At 39.3% G+C, this 11,645-nt stretch overlaps 1 protein-coding gene across 1 annotated transcript in view; it reads left to right on the forward strand.

Moving 5' to 3' along the window:
* The first annotated feature begins 1,551 nt into the window (after positions 1-1,551).
* Positions 1,552-11,645, forward strand: part of Scn7a (sodium voltage-gated channel alpha subunit 7) — an 81,873-nt gene continuing 71,779 nt past the window's right edge. Inside the window, exon 1 of the mRNA XM_055600406.1 lies at positions 1,552-1,646. The gene's annotated coding sequence lies outside the window, so the exon portion shown is untranslated. The remainder of the gene's footprint in view (positions 1,647-11,645) is intronic.

Raw genomic sequence — 11,645 nt, forward strand, 5'->3', positions numbered from 1 at the left:
CTCCCAAGTCAATACTGGATTTATTTTTCCATGTCCTATGATTCAAGTATGTGGTGTCTTCAGCAAGAAGGTCTACGATCAGTTTCTGAATGGCAACCAAGAAAAATAGTAATAGTGTACAATGTTGGAAATGGTGTCTATGAGACCTGATGGACAACTTAAAAGTTGATAACCCATATCTGGCCTTCTGCATTTTAAAGCCTATGGTGCCTGGGGAAGGCAATTTTTTTCATTACAGGATAACTCCATTTAAACTGTGCTTAAACACACACACAAACACACACACAAACACACACACACGCACACACACCTATGGTAATTTTCCATATGGCTTTTGCCTAGCTTTGAGAATGTTTTACATTATTGCCTGTTGAGCTTACTTTATGTTTGAATACATAGAAGCTACACAGGATTGTGTTGTTGACAATGGCAGATTGCCCCAAGGAGAGTTGTATTCTCTGCACTAGGAAATGTCTTTGCATTGACACTACAAAACTTGGGCAAGAAAATCTGTAATCCATGTGCCAGCTTTGAGAAAAAAAATCAAATAAATGTTTGTCATGGTAAATCTGTTACATTTATTTTTAGGTATGACAATAAGACTGGGATAAATTCTGTAAAATATTTTTGTTCATGGGCCTATGCTGATATATTTTTAAAATAAAATATTTTTATATCTGGATTATACGATCAGTGGTCTATGTTGTGTCAAAATCCTCCTGTCTCAGTTTTAAAAAAAGAGTCTAGTACATCTTTCCTACAAGCACAGACTCACGTTAAATGTAGTGCATGCCAGTTTTTTACAACAGTAATAACGGTCTCCTGTATACCTCACTCGTATTCCAAGAGCCAGAATGGGACACAATATGCTAAGCCTTTATCATCTTCCAATCATGTTTTTCTTAAGCAGTTGCACCCCTGCACAGAACAGCATCCACAGCGATGACCAGTGTCCCAGGCTGAAGGCTGACAGTCCAGGCTGACATTCAGCCCCATATATTCTATTGAGCAATCTGACCAGGATGGGCAAAGCTTTCTGCAGATCAGGACCCTGAGCTTGCTGTGTTCCTCTCTTCACACTCCCCTCCCCTTTTCTACAAACCCCAGTGGCCCACAAACAGACACACAATTTAGACGCAGCCTGTTCTTGCTCTTCTCCCAGGCTTTGGCTCCTTCATGCCCTTCCTCAGCTCTCTCCCTCTCCCTTCATTAAATCCCAATCCCCCTTGTCTGACTGGCTCCTTCCCAGGCAGCAGGAGAATGCAAAGCCACTGCTGAAGCTGTTATTGCCTCTGCAGCTGGGTCTCTGTCAATATCACCCGCCCACGCTTATCTAGCTTCTAGAGTCACAGGCTGGCCTGGAGATGAGGGTGGGGGAGTGGCCAGGAGAAGGGATGCAGGAAGGCAAAGGAAACAAAAACAGCTACAAGGCTTGCTGGGCATGTGTCTGTAGGTGGTCTCTGGTTCTGTGACTGTGGAGCCAGTCCGGTGGCTGATTGTCTAGCTGGCAGCAGCAGTGGACAGCGGAGCACAGTGCAGCAACCTCCTAAACAGAGAGCTGAGAAGAAACAGCAGCCCAGGAGAGCAAAAGCTTTGCTGCTGGTGTTCTTGGTGGAGTTTTAGTGAAGACTATCATTTGGCAGCAAGTAAGTGTATTTTTTTTTTTCATGTAGTGACAATCCCAGGATTAGGATAGCTTGTGGCATTGCCCCGCTTTTCCATCCCACCCCACCTGCCCCACCCCATGTACAATCTTTAGGAAATGTTTGAGAACCAGAAAGAACATTAAGATCTAGACCTGGACTAACAGCTGCAAGGTGGGTGTTTGATTTGCATATGTGGTTAGTTATATCACCCAACCAGGTAAGCTGAAGCCAAGAAACGCTCCATTACTGTAAAAATATCTAGATCCCCCCCCAGGTGGTGATGGTTAGACTGCACGGAGCAGGAGGTATGCTGTAAAGGATTCAGTCTCTGTACTTTGGGAAATTTCGTACTTTCAAGACTGGGGCTTTCGATGTGACTATCTCAGTATTATAGCTGTGGAAGGACGCAGTTGGGAATGGTGTGTTTATTCTGAACAGCTTGGAGTTTGGCATCATTTGGTGCAATATGGGTTTCTGTTTTGTTTGTTGTATTGTGTGATTTCCCAAACACAGTCCTTCCAGAGGTCTGTTTCCTTTGGGAACTGATGGTGTTCTTCTGGTTGTGTTACTTCCAGCACTTACGGAATTGTCAGATCGGTTCCCACGCTGAATCCACGCAGAATTTTCAGCTGATGGGCCCGTTTAATACAACATGTGGACGCTGGCCGGGAATATCTGAAAGAGATGTGTGGAAGCGTTTTGGTGGGGAGAACTTTGAGCACAGTAGAAGGGGCTTGCTGTGGCCTGGTCAGAGCCCTGGCACCTTGGCTGTCACACTAGCTCTTCAGTGCCGTTATCAGATGTTGCTCTTACAAGTAATATAGACACGATTCATGAGACATAGTAGCCCTCCTCTTCTGTGGGCATCTGCCTTTAAGTTTACAGTTACCCTCCTACTTTCACACTCTAAGTAATGATTTTATGAGGTATTGGGCTACTCAATAGTTCAACTAGGATCCCAGTCATAAAATTTGGGGGACTTAGAATTATAAAATTTCATTTGCATTTGGTATGACAATATGAACTATTGATATTTAACTTCATTGGAATTGTTACCCCTGATTTGTAAATGGTTTAGGACAAATGCCTGCTAAGGACTAACAGAGACAATATGAATTGTTTTATGAAAGCAATAGTTTGTGTAGCTGTTGGTTTTTCTCTCCTTTACCAGTGTGGCTCTCAGTATGATATCGGAAGAACGGGTCTTTGGACAAACCATTCTAGAATTATGAGAGCAAGAGAGTCATATATGTCTCTAATCGTGTATTTTTGAAATCATATTAGAGTTCATGTAAGAGTTCATCCTTCTAAAAGATGTGCCAGTCATATTGTAACACACCTGAGTATTCTTTAAATACAACTTACACCTTTTTTTCTCTTTTTAATTTATAATTTTACTTTTGTTGTGTGGCCTTATTTGCTGGTTTTAACAGTTGTGAATTTATTTGATATAGTTATTAATATAGGTGCTATCAAGTTTAGGCATCAAAACCCCCTGGTTGCAGAAATCTATTAAATCTTGCTTTTTAGCAAAGGATACCGTGAACACATCTTTATTCATGGATTTGTTTAAAATAATAGAATTAACCGAAATTGGTGACACGGCTCTGGAAAAGAGACTAGCTAGGCTCAGATGACATGGTCGGGACATGTTCATTATCACTGCTGCTTATCAGACTGACCTGGGGAACTGGAGTCAGAACCAAACACTTGGGAACTGGTCATTCTGTTTCCTGGTTCTCATGTGGTTAAAAAGGGGAGGGAGAGGTAACTGATATGTGTTGTGATTGAATTTGCCTAAATGAGACCTAGTCAGATTTTATCAGACTAAAAATGTAGGGTCAATACTTTGCCCAACCCCTTCCTTGGATAAGAACTATGTTAATGATCCCAACTCTAGGAGCCACTGGAAAAAGCTCTGCATAGCAGAGCAATACTTGGAAATTCACACATAACTTTCTAGTCACAACTTAAACTTTGTCTTCGAAGCTTATAGGTAGTACGCAAACATTCTTTTAAATATATTTTAATTTTCGAAATCATAATATAATTATTTTACCCCCTTTGCTTAATCTATTTTCACACCATTACCCTTTGTGTAACCAATTTTTCCTTTCCCCCCTATTTCTGCCCTTTTTCCACCCCACTGCTTTCTCACAAATTCATAGCTTCTGTTTCTTACATTACTGTTACATTTTTGGGAGTTTGATCTTTTATTTCCACTAGCCTATATCAATATTGATCAGTTTGAGACTGTTTGCAACTCCTACTTGCCTCCACTGGCTCCCAGCAAAGATGCTGTCTTTCCTCACATGAAATTAGAAACAGTCATCATGTCCCTTGCCTTTGTCCTCTTCTCTCTGTATCTCCTGTGTGATATGATGTCAGCTAAGCCAATTCACACCTCCCAAACACTGAAGTATGGAGCCTTTGGCTTTGAAAAGAATGCTTTCCTATGATGGTTTCTATGGATATTTCTCAACTGTGTCACATCTCTTGACCCAGTTAAGATTCTGATGTGTGTACATTTATGTAGCCATTGCGCTTTTTTTCTCTCTCTTATAAAGATTCATTTTGTTGTACTCTCTTTTACTCTACCAAACAATTGTGTCTTCCTGTTGTTGGTGAAGCCTTTCTGACTGAACAAAGTCTGTTGAAGATAGCTGAGAATAACTAAGGAATGTTCCATACCAGAGTCGGGTATCAATCTCACTGTGTAGTTATCAAAGATCTTGACTGAAAGAAGAGCTGGAGATGTGGAACTGCTCATGAAAATTCAAACTCGAAACGTCTATAATTAGGACCTTTGGGACTAGAACACCAGATGCTGATTCTTTGGAAGCCATAGTCCTGGAATGAATAAACTGTTGCCAGTGGAATATTCCATTTTTTTTTTATTTAAACATGAAGACTAAAGCTTCTAGTTCAGCAGAGTCCACATGGCCTGAAACATCGGTCATAGATTACAATGTTGACTCTGGACCACAGCTTCTATCTTCCATTGATATACAGCCCTCCGATGGTCATGGGTTTGCCCAATGCAAAGTGAAATCAAAAGCCAATTTATTGTCATTCACCACGGTTGTTTTTAAACTTCCTCTGTTGTTGCTCTTCAATTTTAGAAGAGGTGGACATCTATTGTGTTTAGGGTTTTTTTTTTTGTTTGTTTGTTTATTTTGTTTTGTTTTCCATTTTGAGCTTTTGGGCTCTCAGGGATTCTGGTAAGTCAAGAAGACACAGTGTTATAAACAGATCTAAAGGGGCATTTCCAAGAGCTCTTCAGGCCTCCAGGAAACACCCCAGTTCTTGATTTAAGAAGAGCATTTCATAGCTCCATTGCCATCTAATACCATTGTCCAAAAGATCATAGGGTTGCTGGAGACTGTACAAGCCACATTCATTACTGCATCCCCTTGTATTTCTCTAACAGAGACAAGAATGCATTCCTTCCCTTTGAGGTCTTAAATGGCCTGTGGCCAGCTCCTTCTGGTCAAGAGTCTAACAGACTAGGCTTGTAAGACTATTTAGTTTTGAAAGCTTTTGGCTTTCTTCCAGCATACTTGTTTTGTAGACCAGACAAGCACAGCTTGATAGTTTTAACCATCTCAGTAAGAGATGTTCCTAGGGAACAGTGAGATTGGCATAGAAAAGCTCAAGTCGACATCGGTCAAATGAAGAGGATTTCATTCTGGTACCCGGAGTCCTCCCCTAATTATATTGTCTCTCTAGTTATAAAAGTTCACCATGTTGAAACTCACCTTCTACAATACCCCGCGTGTCATTGCTGGTGTTCAGAATCATATTGTATTTTAATTAGATTTGTTTCATTTTTCTAAATTAAAGTTAGTCTTTGACATTTTCATAGATTTAAACAATGCATTCTGAGAATACTCATTTGTTTACACTCCCTCATTCTCCTTCTTCCCTGTCAGTTCTTCCTCCTCCTTGCAAGTCTCCTTTGCTACCTCATGTCATTTTTCTTCATTTACTTCTGACCTTTATATTTTGTGTTGTGACTCACAAAATTTACCCAAGGCTCTGTCTATAAGGCAGGGTATGAGACAATCCCCTGGAGCAGGGTGGGGTCACCACTGGGCAAGGGATGGAGATGGCATGGGAGGACTTCCCCCTTTTGCAGGATCTATCAGCATACAATACTTACTTTCCCAGCTATCATGGTATCTTTCTTTACATGGAATTAACTTATAGAAATAAATCGCATCTTTCCTATCTCAATCATCCTCTGTATCTCCTGGGTGATACAATATCAACTAAGAAAAATCTCACATTCCAACAGTGAATGATGGATCCTTCGATAGTGAGGTGAATGGTTTCATCAGATGGATGAAACTTCCATGATTGAATGTAGAAAGACCCTGCCTTGTGAGTCCCAGTGCAGGAAACCATCCCAGCTGAGTTCATGACTCCAGTGACCCTCTCATACACATACAGTTTCTTACATCATCAGGTTCTTACTTTCTCTCTGCCTCTTCTTCCACGATGCCCCTTGAGCTTTGGAGGGGCTTGATATAAATGTTTTATTTAGTCACTTATTCTCAAGTGACACAATATTCAGGTTGGTATGGCCATAGAGCAGTGATTCTCAGTCTGTGACTCTCAATCACTTTGATAAACCTCTATCTCCATAAATATTTACATTACAATTTGTAACAGTAGCAAAATAACAGCTGTAAAGATGTAACAAAATAATTTTATGGTTGAGGTCACCAAACTCAACTGCATTAAAGAGTCGCAGCATGAGGGAGGTTGAGAATCACTGTCATAGACAGTCATTATTTACTTATTCTCTGCACCCTGAGCAGCCATTCTGCACTCAGTGTTGTTTTCCCGAAAAGCAAGCCACTTCTCTGATCGAGGATGAGAGTATCACCTATCTATAATAACAAAAATAAAATATTTCAAAGTTAGTTATACATGTCTATTTAGAAAAATAATAGTAGTAAGTGTCCTTGTGGGGTGTATGATCTTGCCAGTAGCATTTCCAGTATCAGGTCTGAATTGCCTTCTGTGGGACAAGCCTCCTATCTAAATAAGTGGATGCACTCTGTAACAGTGCCTACGATTGTAGCAGGTACAAGTCTTTGCTGTTGGGTCAGTATTGGAGCATTCAAAGCCTACCACTGGGAAGCACCTCCTGACTTTTCTCTCCCAGATGCCTATGTAGCATCTTCCATGAAGTACCAAATCTACTTAGCAGGGAGGGAGCTTCCAGTTCATGTGGAGCTGGTTTTCTCCGTGTCCCACAGCCAACACGTGTGTTGTTCTACATTAGTCTCTTACCATGTAGTTCTAGTGGACACACATGAGGAATGGTTGTGTTGTTGTTGGGGTCCCTTCTGAATAATAAACAGCCGACGCTAGTAGCAATCTCAGGAGTGTTTCTTATGAATGCTCTTACTCTGCCACTCAGAATGTGGGTGACATTAATCCCTCCTCTCTCAGCGCAAGACATACTCAATGGCCACCAACCCTGGTTATAAAATTGGGGCATTATAAAATTTAGGTTTGCCAGAATCTCAGTGAAATGTGTCTCTTAAAACATTGATGGAGTCTGTACTTCAGATTTTGCTGACACTCCTTCACATTTCAGGCCATCATTTGTAATTTATAATAATATAGAAAAAAAACCTGAATTAAAAAATTTTAAATGTATAATCAAACAAAAGAGTGAGTGCAAATAACTGAATTTCCCTCCTCTTTATGGGTGAAATTTATATATTTGCTTTATTGGTTCTTCTGTCAATAGACACTGAGGTTGCTTCTGTGTAATTCCTGTCATAAAGCTATAATTAATATGATCATGCTGACAATCCTTTTAAAATTCTGATTTCAGTTTCTTCATGTACACACAAAAATTCTTTACGCTGTGGATGAATCTAGAATATATTATGCAACATTAATTTATCATTAATAGTAAATAAATGTACTTGCCATGGCATTCATAGAATAATGGTTCCAGGACCTCTTTTGGATATAAAAACCTGTAGAATGTCGAGTTTCTCGTATCAAGTCATGAAGTGTTTTTATTTATCTCTGTATCTCTTCCCATCAATATCATCATCCCTAGACTGCTTACAAACTACGGCTTAATGCTGCTGTGTGATGCACTGTACTGTCCACAGCCAAAATTAGTTGACCTGGCTACAGAACACGGATGCACAAAGCTTAGGTCCAAAGACAGTATGACCAAAGTTCATAGGTCTGGCTACATACTCTATGGGGGACAAGTTACAGACTGGGCATCATGGAGCAGCAACGACCATTCCAGAATCAGTGAAAGGAGAGCAACAACGAGATTAAAGACAGAGGGCATTCCGGATGGTTGCCAAATTCCAGGTACACTGATGGTATCTCAGTCAAGATATCTTTTATTCTCAAATTTTTACTGTATGCCATTCCGATTTCTGCGTTTTCACAGTCCATGCTGACTGCAAATTATTTTACCCTGAATAAAAAAATACAGAAATATATACTCTTATGTGTATCAGAGTGCCTACCTCGACAGGCTGGCCAACCAAAGGTTGTTCACTGAGATAAGTCTCCATCATGATTCTACATAGTTTTGCCATTAAAATTATTGATTATGTTAATTTTATTCAGGCTTCTCAGAATTTTATTAGCTTCAATCATCTTTCTTTGTAAGCTTCCGCTTTCAAAAATCAATGAATATATATTTCACAGACTCTCATTTTAAAAATAAGAAAAGAAAAAGGAAGAAAGAAAAGAACAATGCAGCAAACAAGATTTGTGTGCAATCCTCCATTGAGAAAATAAATTCAAGCCAGAGAGATTTGAGTGAAAAAAAAAAAAGTATCAGACAATCTGGCGGGGAGTCATCCTAGAATTTAGCAAAGATGAAATATAAGCTACGATACATCTGCTAAGTGCACAGAAGGAGCCACAACCAAAGAAGATGTCAGTCTAAATTGAGCATTAAATGGTCAGATTGATTCGCAGTTAGCTTCCTATATTCTCAAAAATTCATATCCTGTCCAGTGCCTGCATTTTTACACCTTTTACGCCTGCTGATGCTACCTTCTAGTCTGAAGCAAATCTAATTTAAAATACTATGCTGGACTTACAGTTATCATTATGTTAGAAAACCATTATTTGAATGTCGCTGGTGTAACAGCTTCAGGCGTTGCCAGAGTGTGATACTGAACTCTCTTCATTCAAAAGTTTGACAGCTATTTAATATGTAATAGTTTCATACTCTTATGTCTGCATGAAAATGGCATCTGAGATACCTTCTTTGCTCAATGGATTTTTCTTTTTCCTTATTCTTCATTTGTGCGCTTGTTTCCGTAAGTGGGGCCTTATTTTCTAATCAAAAGCTTTCTGGAAGTTTGTCAGAAATGTGCACATGTACATCCATATGCAGGTGTGTGTGTGTGTGTGTGTGTGTGTGTGTGTGTGTGTGTGTGTGTAGAGGGTTATGTGTTGAGGGGTATTGGAACTAAAAATAAGAAAGAAAACAGCAACCAAACATCCTGGGGGAGGAGCGGTGGTTGTTGTTTTGGTTTAGTGTTTGTTTGTGCCTTTCATTATTTCTAAGATGATTGAACAACAGTTCCGTACATGGAATATTACTGACGCTAGCTTAACCTAGTTAGCTGAGTTCAGAGAAGCCTAGAAGTAGCTCAGCAATTAGCTGTCCATGTAACTCATGTAACTCAGGATTCTTTTGAAAAAAAAAAAAAAAAAAAAGACTGAAGGGGGAAATTCATAGTGCACTGTGTATTTTAAGATTGTGGAGAGGATTTTCATGAGCTATTATTATTATTATTATTTTAATTTTGATAATGTTTTTTAACTTATAGGGCAAAGGTATACCAACAAGATTTAAGTATGCTTTATTATCTATGTCTGAAGCACAGTGTACTTTTCTCGCTTGTACTGTGGTACGTATAAATTGCTACTACGTAAAAGTTCCTTGCAACCTCAAAATCTGTTATATTCAATACAACTGCAACCTACAAAAAAAAAAAAAAAAAAAAAAAAAAAAAAAAAAAAAAAAAAAAAAAAGAAAGAAAGAAAGAAAGAAAATGAAAGATAGCTTTCTTCCACAACTGGTGCGCACTTGAACTATTTCCAGCTGCTACAGAATTTTGCCTGTACTGTTCAAAGTTAAGATAGAGCACCCTGAGAAGAAGAAAAAACAAAAAAGAAAAGGTGATTACGAACTAGGCAAATATCAAGCATGGTGTAAGATGGAGGTCCCTATGTGCTTAATCGTAAACCTCGGGGCTTAGGTGTCCAAGTGTTTGAGGTCACTTGTTACCCGAATACCACCCTGGAAAGGCTGTCATTAAACAAGTACTCAGAGAATGAGGAAAACTTGAGCAGCTGAGGGAAACGTGATACCTAAAGAAGTGAAAAGAACGTGAATCTCCTGGAAAAGCAGGTGTTCTTAAGCAGCAGATTTTTCACTATTTTTAGTCTATGGTTGATCCCTCTTAGTGTGTTCATTGAGATTAAAACAAATGAAAAAATGAAATGAATGATGTGTGTACGGTGGATATGTATAAAATAGAGCGCGGTTATCTAAGTTTAGGGTTGGGTTTACAGGAAAACTGTTTCAAACTCATCGGTCTGGTCATTGATTCAGAATACCTCTTTAGGATCTGTTGTGCTTACTTCCTCTGCTGAGAAGCTAAGCAAAGCAAATCTAGTGGAATAAAGACACCTGAAAGATGCATGAGCCCAGCTGGCTGTGAGAGCTTCTTGAGTGCTCGTGAGATATTCCTAATTCAGAGTTTTCTTTTTCACAGGCATCAGACAGTTAATCCATCCCAGAAGAGTCAGCTTTACCAAAGATTGCAAAAGCCAAATTAGAGAGAAACATTTGTTTCCCTGTGGGGAGTGATAGAGTACTTTTCTCTTTTATTTTTATCTCTAATGTGATCATGATCCAGGAAATTGTGGTCAAGGGTCTGTCTGATGGAATGGGTCTATCAGACGCAAGTCTAAGTCAGCCCTGCCTCTATTGTACCTTGATCATTTCGATGAAGTAGCAAGGGATGGCCCTGCAACCCTAATGATTTCACAATACATTGGAAGTTTTAGACCATCTGAAAGACTGAGCTAGACTACTTTCTAGGATCCCTGGCAGGGAATGAAAGACCATTGGTATCCTGAAAGATTTGGGTACGAAAATTTAGGGCAGAACCAGCTATACACTGTAAACTTGATAGATAAGCTCTGTTGTTTTATCATAGTCATAGGACATAATGGCATAATCCTTTCTTCGGAGATCCTTGAAAGGATGCCATTGCCCTCCAACCTGCATCTCTTTCTGCTGTTGACTCCTTGAAGTCAGTCTTGGCATGTGTAAGTTTGCAATCAGTGGGGGAAAGGGGTGTTCTTTTTTTTTTTGCTATCTGACTCTGTATGCTTCTAAGCTGGCGATGTCCACTGCCTGTGTCACTTTGCACATCAGGAAGGCATTGACTAAATTATTGTTCAAGGGTACAGTCCAGTTTTACAAGTTATACAATTCGGGTTCACCAGTATTTGAAATAATGTTGGGTTCTTTTTTTCTTCTTTAAGATTTAATAATTTTCAAGGATAAACAATGTAAAAGGTGGTTTTAATTTGTTCAAGAGTCTGTATCCCATTGCCTTTATTCTATAACTGCAACAGTGATGTGTGGTATCGTGTTTGGTGTACTATAATTAGATATTCTATGAATGAAAAGCCAAAGCAAAGCACCCAGTGTATGCAAATAGAAACCTCATATTGCATTCCTTAATTATGTACAAATATTGGGTATAATTCAAAAATAAAAAATATATAAGATGTTCTGGGAAGTGGCGGTGCATGCTTGTAATCCCAGCACTCCAGGAGGCAGAGGCAGGGGGATCTCTGTCAGCTTGAGGCCAGCCTGGTCTACAAAGTGAGTCCAGGAAAGCCAAACTGTGTCTCAAAAAAGCAATATATATATATATATATATATATATATATATATATATATATGCA

The sequence above is a fragment of the Psammomys obesus genome, unplaced genomic scaffold, assembly GCF_907164565.1.
Source record: "Psammomys obesus unplaced genomic scaffold, mPsaObe1.curated_primary_1811, whole genome shotgun sequence".
Lineage (NCBI taxonomy): Eukaryota > Metazoa > Chordata > Mammalia > Rodentia > Muridae > Psammomys > Psammomys obesus.